At 48.2% G+C, this 21,729-nt stretch overlaps 1 protein-coding gene and 1 non-coding gene across 3 annotated transcripts in view; both read right to left on the minus strand.

Moving 5' to 3' along the window:
• The window catches only part of FTO (FTO alpha-ketoglutarate dependent dioxygenase), a 311,141-nt gene that overhangs the window by 270,030 nt on the left and 19,382 nt on the right, over window positions 1-21,729 (minus strand). The window lies entirely within an intron of this gene.
• On the minus strand, window positions 12,965-13,071 carry LOC123806215. Its single transcript, XR_006783450.1, has one exon. It is a non-coding gene; the product is annotated as a U6 spliceosomal RNA (small nuclear RNA).

Here is a 21,729-nt window from a genome sequence, read left to right on the forward strand (position 1 = left end):
ACGCTCCCGAGTCCACAAAGAGCGCCCTGTTCTGTTTTCCAGCTGAATGGACTTTCACTCGTGTGAACAAAAGACAAGATCCTGCCATTCTTCACATTAAAAGGCAAGAAACGGCAAGGAAAAACATGGCACGGAGAATCTCTGGCTCCGTTCCCTTTACAAGTGCAAATGAGAACAAGTGAACCAGGGCACTGCTCTCTTCTCTCTCCAAAGTTCTAAAAAATCGTGGAAAAAGAAGCGTCTCTTTCAGAAAGGGCTGCGTTGATCGCTGGCAACTCACTGTAGCTAATACGGTACCTATTGTCTAATGCGGAGACCGCACGGGGAAGGCCGGCCGCGCGCAAGCTCCAGAGCCTCCGACCAGGGAGGCAGGCAAGGTGGGAACAGTGAGTGGCATCGGGCAAGGCCACTGGAGGCGCCGACTAGACTTGACACTTGAAACCTGAGATTTTAAAAAGCTCCCAAGTCCCTAAGACAGCAGATGCAGTTGAAGCCCCCAGGAAAGAAGCTGTTGCCCCGCCCCCACCCCCCACACCCTGCAAGGCCCTGAGGGCCCCCTGACCCCCTCTTCCAGAAAGCCATTGATTGACACCCCGTCCTGAATATCATTTTCCCTAAAGGAGTTATTTTCTATTCCGGCCTTCTTGCCCATCTAGCTCGTACCTATCTTTCATATTCATGTATCTCTCGTGGCTTTCGTCCTTAAATGAATTAACGTATTATCTTTTCTTGTAAGTTGTTTTGACATGTAGCGGTTGAAAGGAGGAAGGATGAGAAATCTGTGTAAATTTGGACATTGATATTTAGGACGAGGGAAGGAGGTCTAAGGGCTTGGGATTTATCTTCGTCTTCGGCAACGTAGAGAAACCGTGTAGCACCGAGGACTGGGCTTGGCTGCAAGGGACAGAGAACCCAATGTGACAGCGCTGAAGCAGGCCGACAGTTACGTGGTGGTTCTCGTGTTGCCCTTGGAGACCCCAGCCCCATCCCTAAGGACCGGCCCCCGCCCTTAACATCCACAGGCAGCACTCACGCCCGGGCAGCAGGACAGAAGGAAGGGCCCGAGAAGAAAAGGGTACACCTGGGATTTCTGTTCCGGAAACTGGTGGGAAACCCTAGGATCCACCCCTTTGCTCAGCTCCATGGGCACCCCCAGCCGCAGGGGGAGCTGGCTGGGAAGGGCGCTCTGGATTATTCTGGGCAGCGGCTGCCCTGAAAAACCCATGACAGGAAGCAGCGAGAAGCCGTTTGGGAGTTAACTCTCCGTCTCTACCACAAGGAGATTCCCGAGTTTTATAAAAGTAGAAACAGTTGCTGGTTTCAGTCACACACACGAGAAAAACCCTTGTCAGAAGGAACAGATTTGCCAGCGCTCCACACAGAAGAGCCACTGAAGTACACGGACTTGGCAGGGAAGCCACTGAAGGACTCCCTGTCGTCCTTCAGGTACACGGCAGGGATCGGGATGGGTCTGCTGAAGACTCGCTGCCTCAGGAGTGAGCGTCCTGCTCTGGGGACTCCCACGCACCCGCAGGGACTCTCTCCTGGGTCGGGTCAGCTGTCCACGTTCGCCCGCCCGGCTTGCAGTCACCTCCCGTCATTAAGAAAGAAGGGCCTTTCACATCCGAGGGGCAGGTCTCCCATAAACGACGTTTGGCTGATGCCCAAAGGTGACAGGGATGAGAGCGGAATAAATAAAGAGTAATGTGGAAGCCAGCCGGGGCAGCCTTTCATTATAGCCCTTTCAAGAGCTATTAATCTTGGTCATAGTCAGTCGGCTAAAAATAATTACTTCTTCTCGCACATGTTGTACACGCTGGCCAGCAACAGGCACGGGCCGGCCCCTTACCTAGGAAGGATGTGGGTGCCGGCGTGCCGACAGAACCCCCCTGGCGTGCCAGAGACGGTTCTTCTGCGCTTGCTCCAACCCAAGTCCCTCTTCACTCCTACCTACCTAACGCTGACACTGGAAGGAAGAATCGCTACCAGCAAGATCGTCACACTCCCAGTAGTAGGTCGTAGAAGCGCCTGAACGGATATTTAAAGACTGTTATCCGTGTTTTCACAGGGAGGTGTGTCAGTTCCTTGGATTTATAATGACGGTAAATAAAGTTGTGAATACTTAAGCATTATTTTTTTCCTCAAGTATTTCGTCGTTGAGGTATTTCAATGGAGGGTTGTTTATCTGAATGCATCATTAATTTCTAGACGCCCCCTTAAATTCAAAGTGCCTTTGAACTGGTACGTCAGTTCCGTGTACAGAAAAAACTCTGGATCTGGAATTCTGAACTACAGATGCAGTTCCGCGATGAAGCAGCCGTGTGATCTCAAAGAAGCCGATGATAAGCTCTCCGGGCTTCCTGGGCCCCAGGTGTACTTTGGGGAAGTCTGGCTCAAAGGACGGGATAAGCGGTATCCCTTAATAACAGCAGTAACAATAATAGTCCACCTCCCCTTGTAAAATCTGTAAAAGGACCTACCCTGAACGAGAGACCACGTAAGAGCATTCACAGCAGAGTTTCTAGAAGGCCTGGACACTTCCAAACCCAGTTCACCGACAATCCACAAAGACGTGAAAATTAGGCGAAGACATCCATTGCATAAAGCAAGGCGCCCCGTCGTGCCCGTGGACACACTGCAGCGGGAGCGGCGTCTGGCTGGGGGTCGGCAGTAGCCAGCAGCAGGCACAGGATGGAAGCGACGGCATCTTCTCCCTGAAAACGCAGCCCCCAGACCTGCTGCAGCTGGCAGGACAGCACGGACATCCTGGCTTCTTAGGAGAGCAGAGAGCTGCAGCTGGGGGGGCGGGGGGGGGGGACGCGCCGCTTCCCCCAACCCACGCGTCCCAGCCGAGGGAATGGCGAGGCTTGGCCCAATTTCCAAGAGACATCCAACTCATCGTAGTAGGCACTGTGTCCGGTCCTCCGAGGAGAGACGGCTAGCCTCCCGAAGTGGCAGTCCTACCGAGGAAAGGTGGGAGCGTGCTGGAGGATTTACAACAATCAGGGAAGACACGGACCAAAGTGGCACCCGCTAATAAAAAGCAGGAGTGACAGCCAAATTCTGGGACCTCCTAGGGCCAGGGGAAAACCCCAGCACATACGCTGCAAGTGATAGGAAGTTGGTGTCACAGATACAAAAGTTGGAAGGAATAGTTTCAATGACACCACCAACCAAAAAAGCGTTAAGTTCCTGGAGGAGCAGCGATAAATCGTATATTTCCATACTTTTTCTGCCCTTATTTGGCTTGATGAAATCATTGAAAACTCATGCCTGGATTCTTTTGTAAGGCCCTCAGTGAAGGATTCTTAAAAACATAAAAAAGTCACATCTGACTATGTCCATTTTACTTGCAAACTCTTTCTACCTTGGGGGAAATGGGTTTACTCTTATTATAACTATAAACTCTATTTATCAGATCACAGGAGACATTAAAATAATTGTGGGCAATCTGATATTGTCCCTTGCAAGCCACATTCCTGCCCTGCAGATATACTGCTCACCACACAGCTGGGTCAGAGGACAGTGTAAAAATGTGTGTGGAACCACGCATAATTGCTCCATCATTAGTGGTTGGGGGCTGGGGGGATGAGTCTTAAAACAAATTATTCCACATGAACCAAAAAGGGGCATGCACAGAGGCCAGACTGGTTGCCAGGCTGTAGTATAGAAATCAACTGAAAAAAAAAAATGCTAAGGTAGCATTTGAACACGAACTACCCTCCTGAGTTAAAATCCCCCAAAGCAAAACCGATTTCGCTTCAAATCCCCTTTGATGCGGGCATTCTACCCAGGTGCGTCTACGGACACGCCGCAGTTCGTTATCCGCTGGTGCACATCTGTGCTGTATCAGTGAGCATGGTCCAGGCTCCGCTGTGGAAAAACTCCCGGATCTCAGAGGCCTAATACAACCAGCTTTCTTGCTTAAGCTCCCTGTCCGAAACAGGCCAACGGGACACAGGCTGGGCTCTACTCCGCACAGCCATTCATTCATGGGCCCAGCCTACTGGAGGCCCCAGTATCTGGGACACAGAGTCCCCAAGGTCACGGTGGCAGGGAAAGCATGGCACACTAGCTCTTAAATGTCTCAACCCGTGAATGATACCCAGCACTTCTGCTTACATTTCATTGGTCAGAACTAATCATATGATCCTACCTCGCTGCAAGGGAAGATGGGAATTACAGTCTTCCCAGAGTCCTCAAAAAGAAAAGCAAAAAGCAAGAGTTCTACAGAAAAAGCTGAGGTAGAGACAGGGTGCCAGACATGATGTGCCCAGGCCGGGAGCGCCTCGCCAGGCTCCATCACACACCACGCACGTGGCCGCTAAGGGGCGGTGTGCAGACCGCTCCGGCAGAAATCAATCCACGGCCATCCTCCTTGGGCTCTCCAGGCTGGCAGAGCCAGGCCATCACGCCACAGTCCTGACTCCAGTTGCAGCAGAAATGCACAAGGGCCACTTGCTTATCTCTGGGGTCATGTTATCAGACTTATCTTATACACAGTTCCAAGGTTAACCGAATTTTGGGTTTCTCTAAAGCGATATCACGCAACACCATCCACAGCGTATAGGCACTGAAATACATATCCGAGGACATGATGAGAAACGAGGAACTGATCATTTTGACAAAAAAGAAAATTCTGAGCACCTTTTTCTCCCAGGACCCCGCGCCTCTCCTGTGTACCCTACCTTCCCTTTGAGGACATGTTACGTAAAATCTGTTACCTCTGTGTATCTACGATGCTGTACTCAGTACTTTGTACCTAGCAAGGTGTCAACAAACACCTCTTTCTCTGAATGAAACAATGAAGAAAGGGACTCAATGAAACTACAGAGGAAGCTGCGTCCTGATAGAGCACCGCCCTCTCCGTGGCAACACGCGAGGACTAAAAATCTGGGACAGAAAGAGCGGTGTGTTTCCCAGAAGAGTCACAGAGCTACGTGGGCTGGGTAGCCGAGTCGGACTTCGGCTCACAATGCCCCAAAGACACTGACAAATAGCCCAATAATAACCCGTGTGAGTCTCAGAAGTCACTCCTTAGAGCGGCTCTCCAGAAAGCCAAAGGGAATTATTCATTAGCAAGTGTGAATAACACTAGATACCACCAGCAGATTGTGTTTGGCTCTGCTGAATTATTCATCAGCATTTGTGCGAAATGTACGAACCAAAGGGTGTGTTAAACCTGTCCGGATTGTTCAGCAATGTTTGTTTTCCCTTAAAAAAACATTTTTTAAAAATCACCTCCAAGCTCCCGCTCTTAGATTTAAGACCCGTTCTTAAATCTGGCTGCACGAGTTCGTGAAGAGTCAAAAGCCACGTGAGAAAGGGATATGGGTGATCTTATGTCATATTCCTCATTATACGACGGGCAGTAGGCTGGGCCAACGGCAGTGACCTGTGCACGCCCTGCCTGTGCAGAGGCAGCGCGGTCAAAGGCAGCACGGTCTCTGCAATGGGACCCCTGTGTGGAGGGGAAGGAGGCTCCTTTGAGTCGTGTCCCAGAGCAGATGCAAATTTAATTACCGTGCGTTAAGCTTTCCATCTTGTCCAGGGTCCTTGGAAAGCAACTGTAAACAAGGAACACCGGGCAATCAGGTGTCAGGGGCTCATTTGATCTGCTCCGAAATGTGTCACTAATCCCCGGCAGGACGGCAGTTGGGAAGGGAAACAAAGAGAGAGAACTGACAGTGTTGGGGACGGACTGTTTGTTACACCTTTTCCCGTGGCCTGTGGAAATCGCCACCACCAGGGAGGGTGGGGAGGAGGTGTACGGGACGGATGCTAAGCACCATGAAATTATCGGACACTAAAGAAAACCTAATGTGGACAGATTTTTTTTTAAGGCAATTGGAGAAATCTGGCAATGAATGCAGAATCTAAATTCAGGTAAAAAGAGAACCTATCAGCCGGCAGTCTCCAAGAAAACCTTCGGCTGAGCTGCACTCCCGTCTTTTTTGTGGGCCCATAACCGAGTCAGAAGAATGTTCCATTCCGTGAGGCTCCAGGTCTGAACAGAGCCGTGAGGTGTCCCGCTGTCTCCGTGAGGATGAGCTGACGGTAGGGCGAGGCACCCGCAGGCAAGGGAAAGGGAGTGATCGCCGAGGACGCACGGTCTGTAATTCTGCGGAGAGCCTGTCGCCTTCCCGAGGGGAGCCCACACCCAGAGCGCAGTGATCAAGCTACAGGACGGCTGTAGACTGGGTTTCTGCACCCCCAGCCAGCCCACGCTTCCAGGAGTGCTCTCTGCTGAGTCAGTTCACAGGAATTTTACACCGAACTCTCCCGGACACTCTAGCACTACGACAATTTCCAAATGGGGCGGCGGGGGTGGGGGGGATTCTGAAAGCAACTGAGCTTTGCTAAACTTAAACTTGGAGCACATGAACCAATCTCTCTAACCTTCTTTTCCTCATCTCTAAGATCAGGGGAAAAAATGACAACCACGTAGCATTCCTGCAAGAATTACAGATGGTACTTGTTAGTTACGGTCAGGACTATTATATTTAAAAAAAACAGGGAACTTAATATTAATAATGCAATCATTATTTGCCTGGTAACACAAGTGTTCCCATGATAATGAATTGTAGTAAAATTATTCCCAGAAAGAGGAAAGAGAAAGAAACAAAAAATATGTTCCGAAAATTCTCTGCAAATGTTAAACTTATTTTACTACCTCATATATCTAGATGAACACAGAAATTCTTTCCCCTCACTTTACTGCCTTTATTAATAAATAATAAGCACCAAATATGCTCTAAGTTTCCAAAGAATCGATCTATTACCTAAACATCAGTCTGCGAGCAAGGAGGAGCAGAAGAGTGAAGGACAAAAAAAAGGCACCTGGGGTGATCAGAGTGCAGTCCCCATTCATTCTTGAGGTCTCCGGTCCTCAGACCTTCCTTCTGTCCACTTTAGGTTCTGTCCAAGCTGGGGGCACAGGAGCAAGGACAGAACCACATGGAGACACCTAGTGGTCAAGGAAGTTTCCACTCAGACTAGACTTAGACAGCAAATAAAGTTAACTTACAATCCAAGAACCCCTCTGTTTTAGTATGTGATATGTTTCTTGAAAGCAGGAAATAGAAACAGAAGTATCAAAGAAATATGATACTTGATGCATTAAACGAAGCTGCATTTTAACTCCTGTTTCAGAGCACCTGAAAGTCATTGCCTCCGTAGATTGCAAAGGGCCCAGTCACGGAAAGATGGAAGGCTTCTGGACTTAGGCACAGGCACACCAGGGTTCAAACGCCAGCTCTTCCACCTACTCACGGACAGAGCAATACTTTCTATCCTTTTGCATATCATGAAGCAAGCAGAAAAGTATGACATCTGCATGGCACACAGGAGTGACCGGAGGAGGCTGCTGGAGCTGAAGGGCCCGGAGGACCAGCTGCCCCAGTCCCCAGCTGCCCCAGTGCCCAGCTGCTCACCCCACGAGCTAAGGGGACTCAAAGCTCCACAACCCAAACCCATTCAAGGTACAACGATGAACTGTGTGTGCTCTTTAAGCAATCCAATTAATATTATTGGGCCTTATTTTCCCCATCTGTAAAATGGGGCAAATAATATCTGCTTCACAGGTTTATTATAAAGAGGGTTAAATCAAATAATTTATATTAATAAAATGCCTGCCATACAGGCAGTACACAATAAATGTCCATTTTCTTCTTTCTTTGCTATTTCTTTCAGTATCAATGCACAGGAGTCCTGTTATAGCAGCAAGCTAACTTCCAAAGCTACATGATATGCTTTACTGCCAAACACATTGCTACCGTTTAAATGGAGAATGTGTTATAAACTGGACAAGTGCTAGGCTGTTACCTCACTGAACCCGTTTTTCTTGTCAACAAAATCCTGATTTTGACATGGGTAACAATGGGCCCACCCAAAAGGCTTGCTTTCCCAGACTCCCTTGCAGCTGGGGTAGCCATGTGACCTAGTTCTAGTTAATGAAGCAGAAGCGCAAGTCTGCTATTGCAGACTGAACCTCCAACCAATGCCCGAGGGTCTATCCACCCCTTTCAATGACACCCGATGATGAATGATGGAAGTGGCTTCTGAGAAGCCCCCCAATAATCCCTGCTTCCTAGTCTTCATACCCTCTTGTAATGCTTCCTCGTGACTGCAGGCTGGGCCTCGTGCCACGTCCAGCGGATGGAATACTACAGGAGTCCCGGGGTACTACTGCCGAGATTAGGCTGCAAAAGACTGTTTTTCCTCTGCTTCCGCCTCCTCCCTTTTCCTGCCTCTCTCTCTCTCGCTCTTGCTCTCGCTCACAGACACTATGGGGAAAGCTATTGCAGCCGCCGCGCTGCCAGCCGCCCTATGGAAAGGCCCACATGCCCAGGAACCGGTGTCCCCGCCAGCCCACAGTCAGTGAGGATCAGCAGCCTGCCTACAGCCACACACGCGAGAGCTTGCAAACAGATTAGAGTAGCTGCCACCCCAACCAGCCAACGTGAGCGCATCCTTACAAGAGACCCTGTTCCAGAGGCACCCTCAGATCCCTGACCCGCGGACACTCTAAGGGGATAAATATCTGTTGTTTCGGGTCGTGAAGTTGTGCGGTCATTTATCACACAGCAACGGCAGAGTCTATCTGTCACCTTGCAATGACATTATTCCCTGAGAATGGCAGAATAGGAGGCTAAAAACATGCTGGCCCCCACGACCTCCTTGGCCCGACTTCCACTGCCGACCTCAAGATTCAGGTGAGAAAAAGAAACCTTTCTTTCATTCAACAGTGACAATCAATTCTGAGTGGGGCGGTCAGTCCCATCATTCTTATCAGGACTGCTCCCAGGCACCATCTAACGGGCTGACGTAACACAAACATAAAACGAAAAGGAGTGGTTCTCAGATGTTAATTCGATGGAATAAACGGGCAGGAAAAGAATTCAGCAGAAGTTACTGGTGAAAGTAACGTTCTGTAAAAAGGACAGTTTACCAAAGCACGCAGGGTGACCCCATTATCTGAAACCTGGGCACACACACTCACATTCACACAAATGCGCGGGGAGGGGAAAAGTCTTCAAGGTTACAGACAACGAACGGATCAGTAACTTTTCTTCCTGTCAAGAGCCAGATAGTAAATGCCTCAGGCTTTGAGGCCATCGGTTTGTCACAAGTGCCCGACTCGGCCATGTCACGATGAAAGCGGGCGTATGTGACATTTGAGTGGGCGCGGTGGTGTTCCAATAAGACTTTACTTAGGGACACTACATGTTAAACTTCATATTCATGTTCTATGTCACAAAACATTATCCTTTTGATTTTTTTTAATCATCTTTACACATAAATGCCGTTCTTCACTCACAGGCCACACGCAAAACAGGTGGCTGGCCATCTTTGGCCCACGGGCTGTAGCCGCCTAACCCATGATAGGCCAGAATATTCACAGCAATTATGTTTGTCTGGGAAGTAAAATGAAGGATGACTTTTACTTTCTTCTTGAAACCTTTCAGCACTGTCTGCCTGTACGATTGTGTATTTTAGAACTAGAACGCACAGTGAAATTTGGCTCATGGGAGGTGGACAGGGGGAAGGGGTGAAATTTTGTTGCGAGATACTAGCACCCTGAGAAGCGCTGAAAAAGTAGGAGACCTGGTTCCTACCAGATCAGCGTCAAAAAACTGTCAGCTACACCAGACACAAGCCTTTCCATGGCCCCACACGGACTCTACAAACCAGCAGCTGCGGCAGGGGCAGAAACCGTGCACCTACCTGAAAACAAGCAACAGAGGACGGAGAATTCAAACAGACTGGGAGAGTCCACTGTGAAATGTGCATGTTGTCTCACAAAAAAATAAACAAATACAGCTACACCCCAGAAGAAACACAAGAAAAACCTGAAAATATTATACAAAGTGCTTCTTCAATGCTCTATGTGCATTAGAGGTTTGACATTTCCATACAGTGCTCTATCACTTAGCGGAGACATCACACGGAAATGCAATTTATCAAAAATTCTCATTTGCAGTTTTTGTCTATAGGTATCCATGTTTATATTTATGTCCAATTCTTCAGGATTATAAAACAGATGTCACTGATGATATCCAGTCACTAAGTCCAGCCCTTTTTTAAAAACATACCCGCCGCGCCTACCCGGGCACCTACACAGGTGACACTCAGATGTTCAGGCACAATGTCATAAAGTCATTCCAGCTGTCGGCGTTCCTGTAGACAAACAGTACGACAGGGAAAACACGAGTTCTGGCGTTGCTTGTTAACATTCCGTGTGATCCTAAGGTTAGAGATGATGGTGCTAAATATTCATGTCGGGACGCAAGGCAGGCATAGCTTTCTGATTTTGAAAAGGCTACGCCTAGTGCACGGAAGAGAGCCAACCTAATTATCTTAATTCCTTCAAAACAAGTGATTTCTGGTTTACCTTCTGGTCCTTATCTTCTTATTCCATGTGTATATCTAGGATGCCTCCCTGAAGATCAAAGTTTGTATTTGTCCCTCTTCCTTTTTAAACAAAAAAAAGGGGATTTTTGATCATGTGTACATATTTTAAATATAACTATTAGAAGCTCTGAGAAATACACACGAAGAAGAGTTGTTATCTCATATACTTTAAAGTGGTTACTTTTATGCTAGATGAATTATGCTTCAATTTTTTTAAATGCAGGCAAAAGAAACACAATCACACTCATGAAAAAATGTGGGGGTGGGAAACACCATCCCCCCCAATAGCTCTAAGTATCTAATTCAAAGACGCTGAAGGCACTTCGGGATGAGTGGTCGTTTTGAACCGTGGCCTCTCCTTCCCCTCCCTTCACACACGGACTAGGCGTCCCGTTTCCTCGGTCTGTTGCCGTTTCCACCTATAAAATGACAGTAAGGACATTTTTCTTTGGCTAACCTATGGGATTGCGAGAATTAACCGAGAGAAGTGCGAAGACGGACAATAGCAAGTGTAAGCCAGGACGTGAGCGGTCCGAACCCTTTTCACGTTGCTGGCGGGGGTGCGATATGGCACAGCTGCTCCGGAAAACGCTCCTCAAAAAGTTAAACAGAGCGACCATGGGACTCAGTAATTCCACTCCCAGATCTATGCCCAGGGGAAATGAAAACATGCCTATACAAAAACTTGTTCTCGAAATGTTTATAGCGGCGTTATTGAGAATAGCCCCCAAAATGAAAGCAACCTCCGTGTCCACCAAGTGACGAATAGGTAAGTAAATGGTGGTACATCCATTTCATGAATCAGTATGTGGCCGTAAAAAGAAATGAAGGACATATACATGGATGGATGTTGAAAACAGATAGATTATGCTAAGTACAAGAAGCCGGTCACAAGAGACGACATATTTGGATTCCATTTATAGGAAGCTATCCATCAAGGCAGATCTGTGAACGCAGAGCACAGACCAGCGGCTGCTTCGGTCTGGGGGAGGGGGTGGCAGGGAGCGGGGAGGGGTGGCTGACCAGCGCAGGGCTCCTTCCAGAGAGGGCAGGTCCACAGCGGGATTCCAGGGCCAGACCCCACAACCCTGGACAGATGTGAAGACCCCGCACGTCGCCTCGTACATTTGAGACGAGATCGGGTGCGTTCAGGGTGGTATGGCTGTAGACCTGGTACGTTATAAATGGGTAAGCTGTACACATATAAATTATACCTCAAGAGTTTTTTTGGTTTTTGTTTTAAATAGTCATCTCTAAACGGAGAAGTTGGGGGCGATGAGGGGGAGAGTTGTTATTTTCCATCAGAATCCCTCTGTAAGTGTGATCATTTTTAACCTGTGTGTGTTATTAATGTGATGAAAAAAATCGTTGGAAAAAGTACGGGCCAAACTTTACAAACGGCGTGGAGTAAACCTTCTTCCCTCAGAAAGTCAATCCAAGAGAACCAGCATCTGTCTCCCCAGGGGGCAGCACCCCAGCAAAGTGCCTGGAGCAGTGGGGAAAAAGACGCCCAAGACTGTCACGGAGCTGGCTTTCCCCGAGGACGGACTGGGGGAGGGAGGAAGTGACAGGGAATGGTGAGGAGACGGGCGGGAAGGGGCTGGGAGGGGCTGGAAGGAGGGAGGTGGGAAGAGGCAGAGCAGGGTCGGAAAGGCCTGGAAATGAAGGGACACACAGGGCACCCGTGACGCCTGGAATACATTCAGTTAAGGCCTACAGTGAATTAAGACCAGAGCCAAATAATAAGAAAAACCCCTTTGTTAGGTAAATAAAAGATAGACAGGAAAAGAGAGGGGATGCTGGGAAGGAAGGAAGGACAGCAGCTGGAAAACCAGCAAGGAGGCTGCTGCAGTTCTGCTGGAAGGAGGTGTTTTGAGATCTACACTGAAGCAGAGACAGCAGGCACGAGGAGGGGTGTACTTGAGAGATGCTGACAGGTGGGAGGACTTGGGGACTGGGAGAAGCCAGCTGGGGACAAAAGGGTGACCCCAAGACTCCCAGAAAGGAAGCAATATTGACGGGTCAGGGCAGAAAGTATGGGTTGATGTGAAGTATCTCAAAGACACGAAGCTGGAAGGTTGACTTGGTTTGTCCCAGGGTGGTGGAGTCTAGAAAATTTATAATAGACTTTTCTCAGCCCATTGCAGACCACAGATTCAAGGGCCGGCCAGACTGTTGAATAAACCCAGCTTGACCGGCTACTAGGGGGAGACCTCGGAGCACAATGGTTAACCTCTCCGGCCCCAGTTTCTTCACCTGTAAAACAGAGATAATGATAAGACCCATTTCATAGGAACGACGTGTATTAAATGCGATCAAGTGCTTAGAAAAGTGTTTTGCACACAATTCGCACCATGTCCCTACTGGCTATTTCTACTATGGCATCTACACTGCAATGGACTAGCTGCATTTTTTTAAATGTTTCATTGTTTATACAGTTATCCCAATTTTCCCTCCGTCGCCCTCCTCCACCCAGCCCGCCCCCCTTCCCCAATCAATCCCCATATCATTGTCCATGTCCATGGGTCCTTCACACATGTTCTTTGAGTGAAAAACTATGCAACGTCTCACGAATTTGCGTGTCATCCTTGCTCAGGGGCCGTGCTAACCTTCTCTGAACCGTTCCGATTTTCACGTACGTGCTGCCGACGCGAGCAGTAGCTCCATTTCATAAGGTGAGAAACTGAGGCTCTGGGAAACTGTTCCTTACCCAGCTGGTGAGAGGCAGGGACTTTTGTCCGTGTGGCTTCAAAGGCGACGCTGTTTACTCTCAGCCCTACGCTGCCCCCTGAGCTGCTGACCCAATCATCGGCTGCAAGAATTGCATTGAATTCTCAAACTGCCACTGTTCCCACAAGAAGAGCAGACTTGTTTTTGCCTTGATTTCTGAGAGCACAGAAACAAAGAGGGTGGCCAACTTGTCACTCTCTGCGGTGAACTGAGTCTCTATGTTAGCTCCTTCCTACTCACTGCACACAGACGCGGCTCTCCACCACTCAAAGCACTTCAGCTACGATTTTGGAACTACGACCAACCTACTAGCCAGAGAGCCCTCTGGGCGCAGGGACTGCCCCTCCCATTCGCTGCAGTTATCTTCCACTGCAAATTCATACTGAGCATGTACGCAAAACACTTGAACGCACGCCTCCCCCGATGTGCTATTGGCCACGCAACCCGAGCTGTACACATTCGGGATTTGCAGTCAGGTGAATCACCTAACCCTTCTATTCCAGGAGAAGGGAGCTGTCGTTTTGGAAGCATCCAAGAGTCCTACACTGCCCAGGAATGCCTATGCCTCTCACATTCTGCACGGAGGGTTCATAACACGCAGAACAGGATGCACCACGCTAGGAACACAAATTACCTTCCTCGACGAATAAGAGACTGACTCCCTTATTCATACGAAACCTAAATAATAGACCAGAAACCCAGAACCTGAACTTGTGGTACTAGCCAGCCTTTCTACCACCTGCAAATGATGTTAACGCGTGCAAATCTTCGCGTCTTAAGGAGAAAGGAATGATCTGGCGGGGAACTTCACTGTTAGATTTGACCGGGTAACACTACTAAATCAAGAAATGCACTTTTAGTATCTTTCCACCCTGTACACGTTTTTAAAAAATGGCTTGTCATGAGGTGATTCAAATGGAGTTAAATTTCCAAAAATACCTTCAGTTGGTAGAATCTCTGTGCTTATATCATGTGGAGTAAGTACTGTTTTTGTTGTTTTGTTGTTAATGCTATTGTTGTGTTCTCCACCTTCTTTCCAACCAGTGTTCCACTAATGTACAATCCTTTTATTCTGGCTACACTAAGTCACATTTTCAGATATAAAACTCTAGAGGAAATCCTAATGTAACAGCCTTTATAATGACTCGGGAGTGTTGCCATGGCAGATGACACAAACTCCAACCTCTTTCTGAGACACCTGGAAATGTGTTTCATATTTTTAATGTTATCTCCACACAATTCATATTTCAAGATAACAGATGAATGACCGTCGTAAAAAAGACTTCAATTACACCAAACATCTCAGAATAACTGCAACTTTTTCCAAGAGGTCTCAGATTCTGTCCTCAAATCCAAGTCATTAAAGGCAGAGAACTGAGGGGAAAATCCTCCTTGTTGAAGAGTGGGCAATTCTCTCATTTTCCACGCTGGCACCGCCTCAGAGACTATAAACAACGCTACAGGTAGCCCTGTGTTCAGTTCACCTCTGGAGAAAAGTCAGCCAAACCACGTGCGAGATCTTGGCCCTGAATAAACGCAGGTGAAATTAAACACGGACCGAAAGAGGAGCGCCCTCTAGGGTCCGAGCTCGCAGGACTCTGCCGGTAGATTGGGAGAGGGTTGCAGCTGAAGACCCTTCCGGTCCTCAGATCTCTCTTAGGGAAGCCACACTCCTTTTGTTGTCCTTTCTTGTCTTCCTCATTCCTTCCTTCCACTGTCCCGTGGACATCAGGAGGCAAAAACGTCAACCCTTTCCACGGGTAAACAGGAATCTGCTGGCTTTTTTTTTTTAATGCCTGCTGTTGTTAGGAGAGTCGACAGTGCAGTCTGCCTCAGGCGCCTTTCTTTCCACCCTTGCCTGCAGGTCATTTCCCTTTTATCAGAAAGAAGAGCAGGTCACAGCATGTTAGTGCGCATTGACACCACTGCTAATAAAAGCAAGATAAGTCTTGGCCCTTAAGGTGCCTTAACCTCCACCTGGTCCAAAACGGATACATCCAGCCCTGGCCAGTGTGGCTCAGTTCGCTGGAGCATCATCCCATAACCAAAAGGTTGCAGGTTCAATTCCTGGTCAGGGCACATGTCTAGGTTGCCGGTTTGATCCCTGCTCCTGGCGTGTATGGCAGGCCACCGAGCATTGCTACATGTTTCTGTCTCTCCCTTCCTCTCTCTCTAAAAGCACTGAAAACATGTCCTTGGGCAAGGATTAAAAAAAAAAACTAAAACATAAACAGAAGCAAAAAGAAGATACTTCAGAGTTCCCACACTGGGCTTGGAGCCAGAACGTGGACTGACGCCACACGCCTCTACCACACAGACCTTCACCAGGTAACAGGACAGTTGTCAGGCCCAGCAGAGCGGCCCAACTTGGGTGACTCTTCTCTCCTTGGGCCAGCCAGATGGTTCCTCTAAGGAGGCCACAATGAATCAGGACGCTGGCCTCTCAAATAAACAGCGGAGGCATGAACAGGGGCCATTTCGAACCACATGTCTGAAAATAGCACTGAGGAACCTAAGAGCTTTCAAATTTTTTAAGTTGTAAGTCGTTCATCTGAATGAAATCTTACCCCAAAGTATAAACATATAAAGTACACACAGAGAAACCAAGCGATTCTCAGGGCCCTGGCTCCCGTACCAGGGACCCCGGGGTCCTAGGACTACTCGGGACAGGGAGCAAATTGGGGAGCCTGGGCCGACATGCCTGCTGAGAGAAGGGCAAAACTGGAGATGTCGTTATTCTTTCTTTCATCCTGTCTCCTTTTTTCTCTTAAGAGCCATTACTGAACCCTCAGCCTGGGTCACCTCTTACGTGGGAAATCCCCATGGCTCAACAAGAACCAGCTAATGAACGCATAAATGAGCAGAGCGACAAATCGATGTTTCTCTCTCTCTCCCTTCCTCTCCTTCTCTAAAATCAATTAAAAATAAAATAAAATCCCCGTAGCTTACAGGTAATCTAGGAAATACTCCATAAAACAAGGCATTTTTTTACAACCTACCTTGCCAAAGATTTATATGCCCTTTTTCAGACAGCGATTTGGCAATATGCATTAAAGAGCCTTTTAAAAACAGTCCTCTATCTTGTTCTATTTGTGGGAATGTATTCGTAAAAAAGTAAATAGTATACCTAAAGATGCCTGAATTGGTTCGTCTCAGCACTACTTATGCTAATAAAAGTGCAATAAGTCGAATGCTCAACAATTGGGAACTGTTTAAATAAGTCATTATATTCATCATATGATGGGTGTACTGTGCTTTGACACTAAAATACTTGTAATACAATAAAAAATGCAAAAAGAAATCATGACCACTCCACACGGCATCTGGAAAATGCAAAGATAAATAGGTGGATGGATAAATTACAAAATTCACTTATTTACTGCATTGGAATCTGAAAAGTAACACTACCTCCCTTGGCAAGAGACCCGTAACAGGTTGGATTATTTAAAAAGTCAACGAGTTTACCTGGCAGTAACTTGCTCACTCTGCACTATACCCTGGCGCTACTCCGATTACTGGGAAGTTGACACAATGTTTCCATTTTCTACTATGTACATGCTCCACCCCCCCGTCCCTTTCAACACCATGTTGGTGGCTTGAGGACGAAGGACTAAAGGGAGAAGTCCCATTGGCCATAACGGAATTTTCTGAGTGGAGCTCTTCAGAAGGCATACTCCCACCTCGATTACACCTCACCTCCACGGCAAATCAGCCCCTGCATATTTCCGTAGTTTATGCCACAACGGGTGACAGTTTGTCGAGCGTCTGTTTTGTGCCAGACTCAGGAGACACAAGACGCAAATGAAAACTCGGTGCCTGTCTTCGAGGAGCTCACGGACAGGTCGATAAGTGGCTACACAGGCCCCGGGAGGCAAAAGCTAAGGAGGCGGAGGAAACAAGGTGGGAGGTCCCCGAAAAGGCGGCTCTGGGGGCTGCTGTTGAGAGACGGGCCCCACTGCCCTCCAGCAGGAGGCTCAGGTGTGCCGGTGCGGGAATGATGGGGAGGCGAGGGGGGTAGGGCCCCAGGTAGTAAGAGAAACTGAAACAGTAGGAACTGCATGTGGCAAGCCCGGGGGTCCGAATGTTAACATACACCCAGTGGCGAACCTCTGAGAAATTGTAACCCGTGGGGGGACGTGGCCACTCAACATTTTTAAAGAACTTGGTGGGGGGAAACTGCGGCTGAGAGCTGAAGGGGACAGAAAGAGCCCGATGCAGGGCTGGCGTGACGACGGAAGAAGGAAAGACATTAGGACAGAGGCCGGGACTTGGCGGCCCGCCGGATCAGGACCCACAGGGTCACACAGGTCCTAGGGAGGACCCACCGCCTCCGCGAAGGCGAGCACTTTTCCAAACCGATGCCTTTCGTCATCCACACGTTAGTGTTCCTATCGGCGCACTTGAAGGAACACAGGTCGAGGGGTTGCCTGAGTCACGCGTGGTGACACAGCCGAAAATGGCAGAAGGACGACCAAAATTCTCTGGGTCCCAGTGCACCCCACTCCACAATGCATATTGTGGCAAACCAGCCCCTGCATATTTCCGTAGTTTATGCCACGACGGGTGACAGAAGCAAACCAAGTTCAGTTACCAGGCCTGTTCAAATACTTCAAGAATATTGTTGCACTTTCCTTTATCCTTCTCCCCTTCGGGGTGCTTCTTAATTCAGAGTTTGAAATGTACGAGAAAAGATGGCTTTCCTGGCCTTATTTTTCCGTATCTGATGAAAAATGTACTGCCTATGACTGACCTCTGATGTTTCCAAGACTTGATCACGCCCGTTAAACTCCCTGTGTTTAAATTTTTTACCATAAGAAAAAAAATGTCTTAAATGAGAGAAGAATCGCGCACTACCTCTTCGTGACTTGCTTTCACTTCAAATTCCTGCTCCGCAGATCCCGTGCACTGACCTCTCCCAACCTTGGCAACATCACAGAAAGACCGGAGTAAACGTTTCTTCCCGCCAGCTCACCCCAGGTGCCACCGGGCTAGGTCAAGTCCCTTCACTGGGTGGCAGGAGCTGATAGACCATGCGAGGCAGGCCTGCAAGCTGACTGGCGGGGCCGCCCAGATCGCCACGGTGCTCTCTGAAACTCAGACCACAGGAGACAGCGGTTCACTTTTCTCACCGTGGCAACAGATTCCACCTCTTGGCCCCTTGAAAGTCATCTGCATATATTTCACCCAAAAGGAGAAAAAAATGGAAAGCGAGAGAAAGAGAAAGAGAAAGAGAAAGAGAAAGAGAAAGAGAAAGAGAAAGAAAAGAAAGAGGGACAAACTTCCCTCTCGACTGAAGATACATTCAGCCCTCAGATTTTGCATGCACGCTGGATCACGCCGTTGACAGCCCTGGACGTTAAGTAATATGGACTGCTGCACAGAGGCCTCGGACCGTGATGGAACCCGATGGCAGGCTCCTTTTGACAGAGAGATAATGACAAGCACGTTGCAGGCCAGTGCCCGTCATTCACCGGCGTCTCCAACCTGCTCCAGCCGCGGCGCAGCGACTAAGCGGAGGGTCAGAGGTTAAGCTCCGAGAAGCCGGCGATGAAGGGCAAACTGTCATGCACCGCTGCCTATGGCGAAGCAGCAAGGAGTGGCTGTCTCCTCCAGAACATGCAAAACGGTCTCGCTCTGTCCGGGCAGAGACACATCTGAAGGTCCTAAATGAGACCATTGCCAATTCACGAAGCTGCACACTGACAGCATGCCATTCGAGCTGTCTCCGATTTGACTTTTTTTCCCTATTTCAAATCACAAATGCATGCAAAGTGTCCAGTTCAGCATAACTCTGCAGCCATGCTTTTGAGCATGCTATGCTTCCTGACACCTATGCAGCCTCAGATACACACACATTCTCAGATCTTAAAAAGAGGAGGAAATGCAAAATTAATTTATTCTTCTTCAGGGAGTTTCTACTAAGTACACGATGAAAAACAGCACAGAAGAACCCAGGTGCAGTTTTTAAGGAAAGTTCGTGTCTACAATAAAAAGGAATCATTTCATCTTAATATGATCATATTGCTTTGACAGCATAGAAATATGACGGCACGTATAATTTATTTAATGAACACAGTATAATTTTAAGTACACAGTAATTAATTAATACATTCTACAAGATTTTTCTGAGTTTGTTCACAAAAGGTTCAGAGTTTAGCGTATGACACAAATACGTCCATCTATAATTCTAAGTTGGGAACTGTATTCCTTTTTTGTGTAGTGGAATTACGTGACCCCCACTCAGATGTGTGTGTTGACATATATTAACAAAGAGATTTCTTCTTTATCTTTATTGAGTAACAAGAAATATCTCCTCTTATTTAGAAGCCACATGATTATCACAAAAAGCGACTGGCTAGGATCAAGCATCAAGTTGGACAGATCTTCTTATGTCCTTTTCACCAACAATGGGCTTTCTGTCCGCAAATGGAGCCATAAGTAACCCTCATCAGAGGCAGCCTTTAGCGGTATGAACTTGAAAATGAACCTTACACAAAGGTGTTGGTCTACATCAGCTGCAGCGCTAGTCACCCCTTAAGCCCTGATCACTATCACTGGCCCTTCCTTAAGTAAGTCTGGGGAGAGGAGATAACCTATCAACGATAAGGAGCAAAGCTCAGACACCCCATTATTACAGCTTGTACTGAGAGAGGCCCGCTAATTGCCCTGTGCTCTGGCGAGAAGAACGCAGCTAGTTTCTCGCAGAGAGCTGCGGAGAACCACACACAAGTGATTTTCAGTGACCTGTGAGCAGGCATCAGGCGAAACCAGAGATGATGGTGATCGACCCAGGTGACTGTGCGTAGTTCTGATCTAGAAAAATGTCTTAAGCCACAAGGCACCTATTCACACTCTATCGAGACAGCCCCTTAACCTCGCATTTCAAAATAAAGCAGTAATGACTAAGTGAGCCTTCCGCAGTACAAGAGACTTGATAAGAATTCGAATATGAAATGGCTTCTCTTCCCCGAAGGAGAATTTTAGGAGGAAGATTCCTTATTTCCTACTCAGGCATAAACGGTACACAAAATCACAGAGACTGAATTCCAAGACAGGGAATTCTTCCCTAAATCCTTTCCTTGGCGAGCTGGGCAGCACCTCCAGGTTTAATGTGAGCTGACACGGGGCGGGTAAAAAGCAGCACTCCTGAGGACGCCCCAGAGCCAGCTAATGCCGCCTGATGCTTTTGAGGGGCAATGCAGAACAAGAGTCCAAATGACTTCAAACACAGATTAGCTCAGGAATCAATCACAGGTTCATAATGGACAACAGAAGTAAGCCAAGAATTCAGAAGAGGCAGCTCAGATCCCAAGACAAACTTGACGAAGATGGAAGTCCAATGCTCAAAGGACTGAAATACCAACCAGGTTTAAACTCACAGGGAAAAGAGCACGTCATGTCTGCTGCTGCTGTCAGTCCCACATTCAGAAGCCTGGGCTCGCCTCCCTCCTGCTCTGTGACTCTGTGTGACAGGGTCCCCGCTTCCTCCTCTCATGCAGGTGGCCTGCAGCAGAGGCTGGCTGGACACTGACCTGTGGTCACGAAACCCACCCTTTCCTTTACGTCCCCTCTTCAGATATCTCACTGCGGGGAGAGGGGGAACAGCCATTGGCAGGAGTAAGACAGGTAGACACGTCTCAGGTTGGATACAGTGAGCATGACAGCTTTCCCGTGCACATTCAAGAGGGAGGGCTAGACCTCATGTCCTCTCGCTCTAAACCAGAACCTAGTAGATTCCCAATCAATGTCTGAGGAATGAATCAATAAAGGATTTCCTCAATACTCGTCACCCAACTCTGAACTGGGCTGATGGACAAAGGAATACACCAAAACGGCATTTTTGTACAGAGAAATACATTGATTCATGCCCTCAAGGGATCGGGGGGGACAACTGCTGTGCTCCGTTTTCCCCATGCCACCCACTGTCACCCCCTCCCGCTTTTCTGCATCCCCCAGAATGCAGCATTTGAAAGTCTGGAAACCGTCTGTCCGGAAAACGTCCGGCCACAGTTCACGTAACGAGGGCGGTGTGCACGACGTGGATGTCACCTGGCAGCCAAGGAGAGCGGACTGGAGTGTGCACACGTGAACAATGACGACTTCACTGTACTCGTCAGCGGGGGTGGAAGACGCCGTGGAGTGAGCATGTGCGCTGTGTGGCCGTCGCATTCAAAATGACTGAGTGAGTAGAGCAAACACCGAATCTGTATCAAATGTCGCATTAACCTTGAATATTCCTGCGCAGAAACTATTTGGATGATTCAGGAGGCTGCAGCTGCGGGCAACTGGTGATTGGCAGCTTCATCAGAACAATGCACCCTCTCATGCATCCCATCTCCTGCAGAGTGTTTTGGCAAAATATCAAATCACCCAGGTGACTCAGCCCCTCTACAGCACAGATTGGGCGTTCTGCAACTTCTGGCTTTTCCTAAAACTGAAATCGCCTTGGAAAGGGAAGAGATTTCAGACCACCAATGAGATTCAGGAAAATATGATGGGGCAGCTGATGGCAATTAGGAGAACTGTGTGAGGCCCCAAGGTGCCTATTTTGAAGGGGACCAAGCTGTCATTGTCCTATGTACAATG

The sequence above is a fragment of the Phyllostomus hastatus genome, unplaced genomic scaffold, assembly GCF_019186645.2.
Source record: "Phyllostomus hastatus isolate PE091 unplaced genomic scaffold, TTU_PhHast_1.1 phas_scaffold_345, whole genome shotgun sequence".
Lineage (NCBI taxonomy): Eukaryota > Metazoa > Chordata > Mammalia > Chiroptera > Phyllostomidae > Phyllostomus > Phyllostomus hastatus.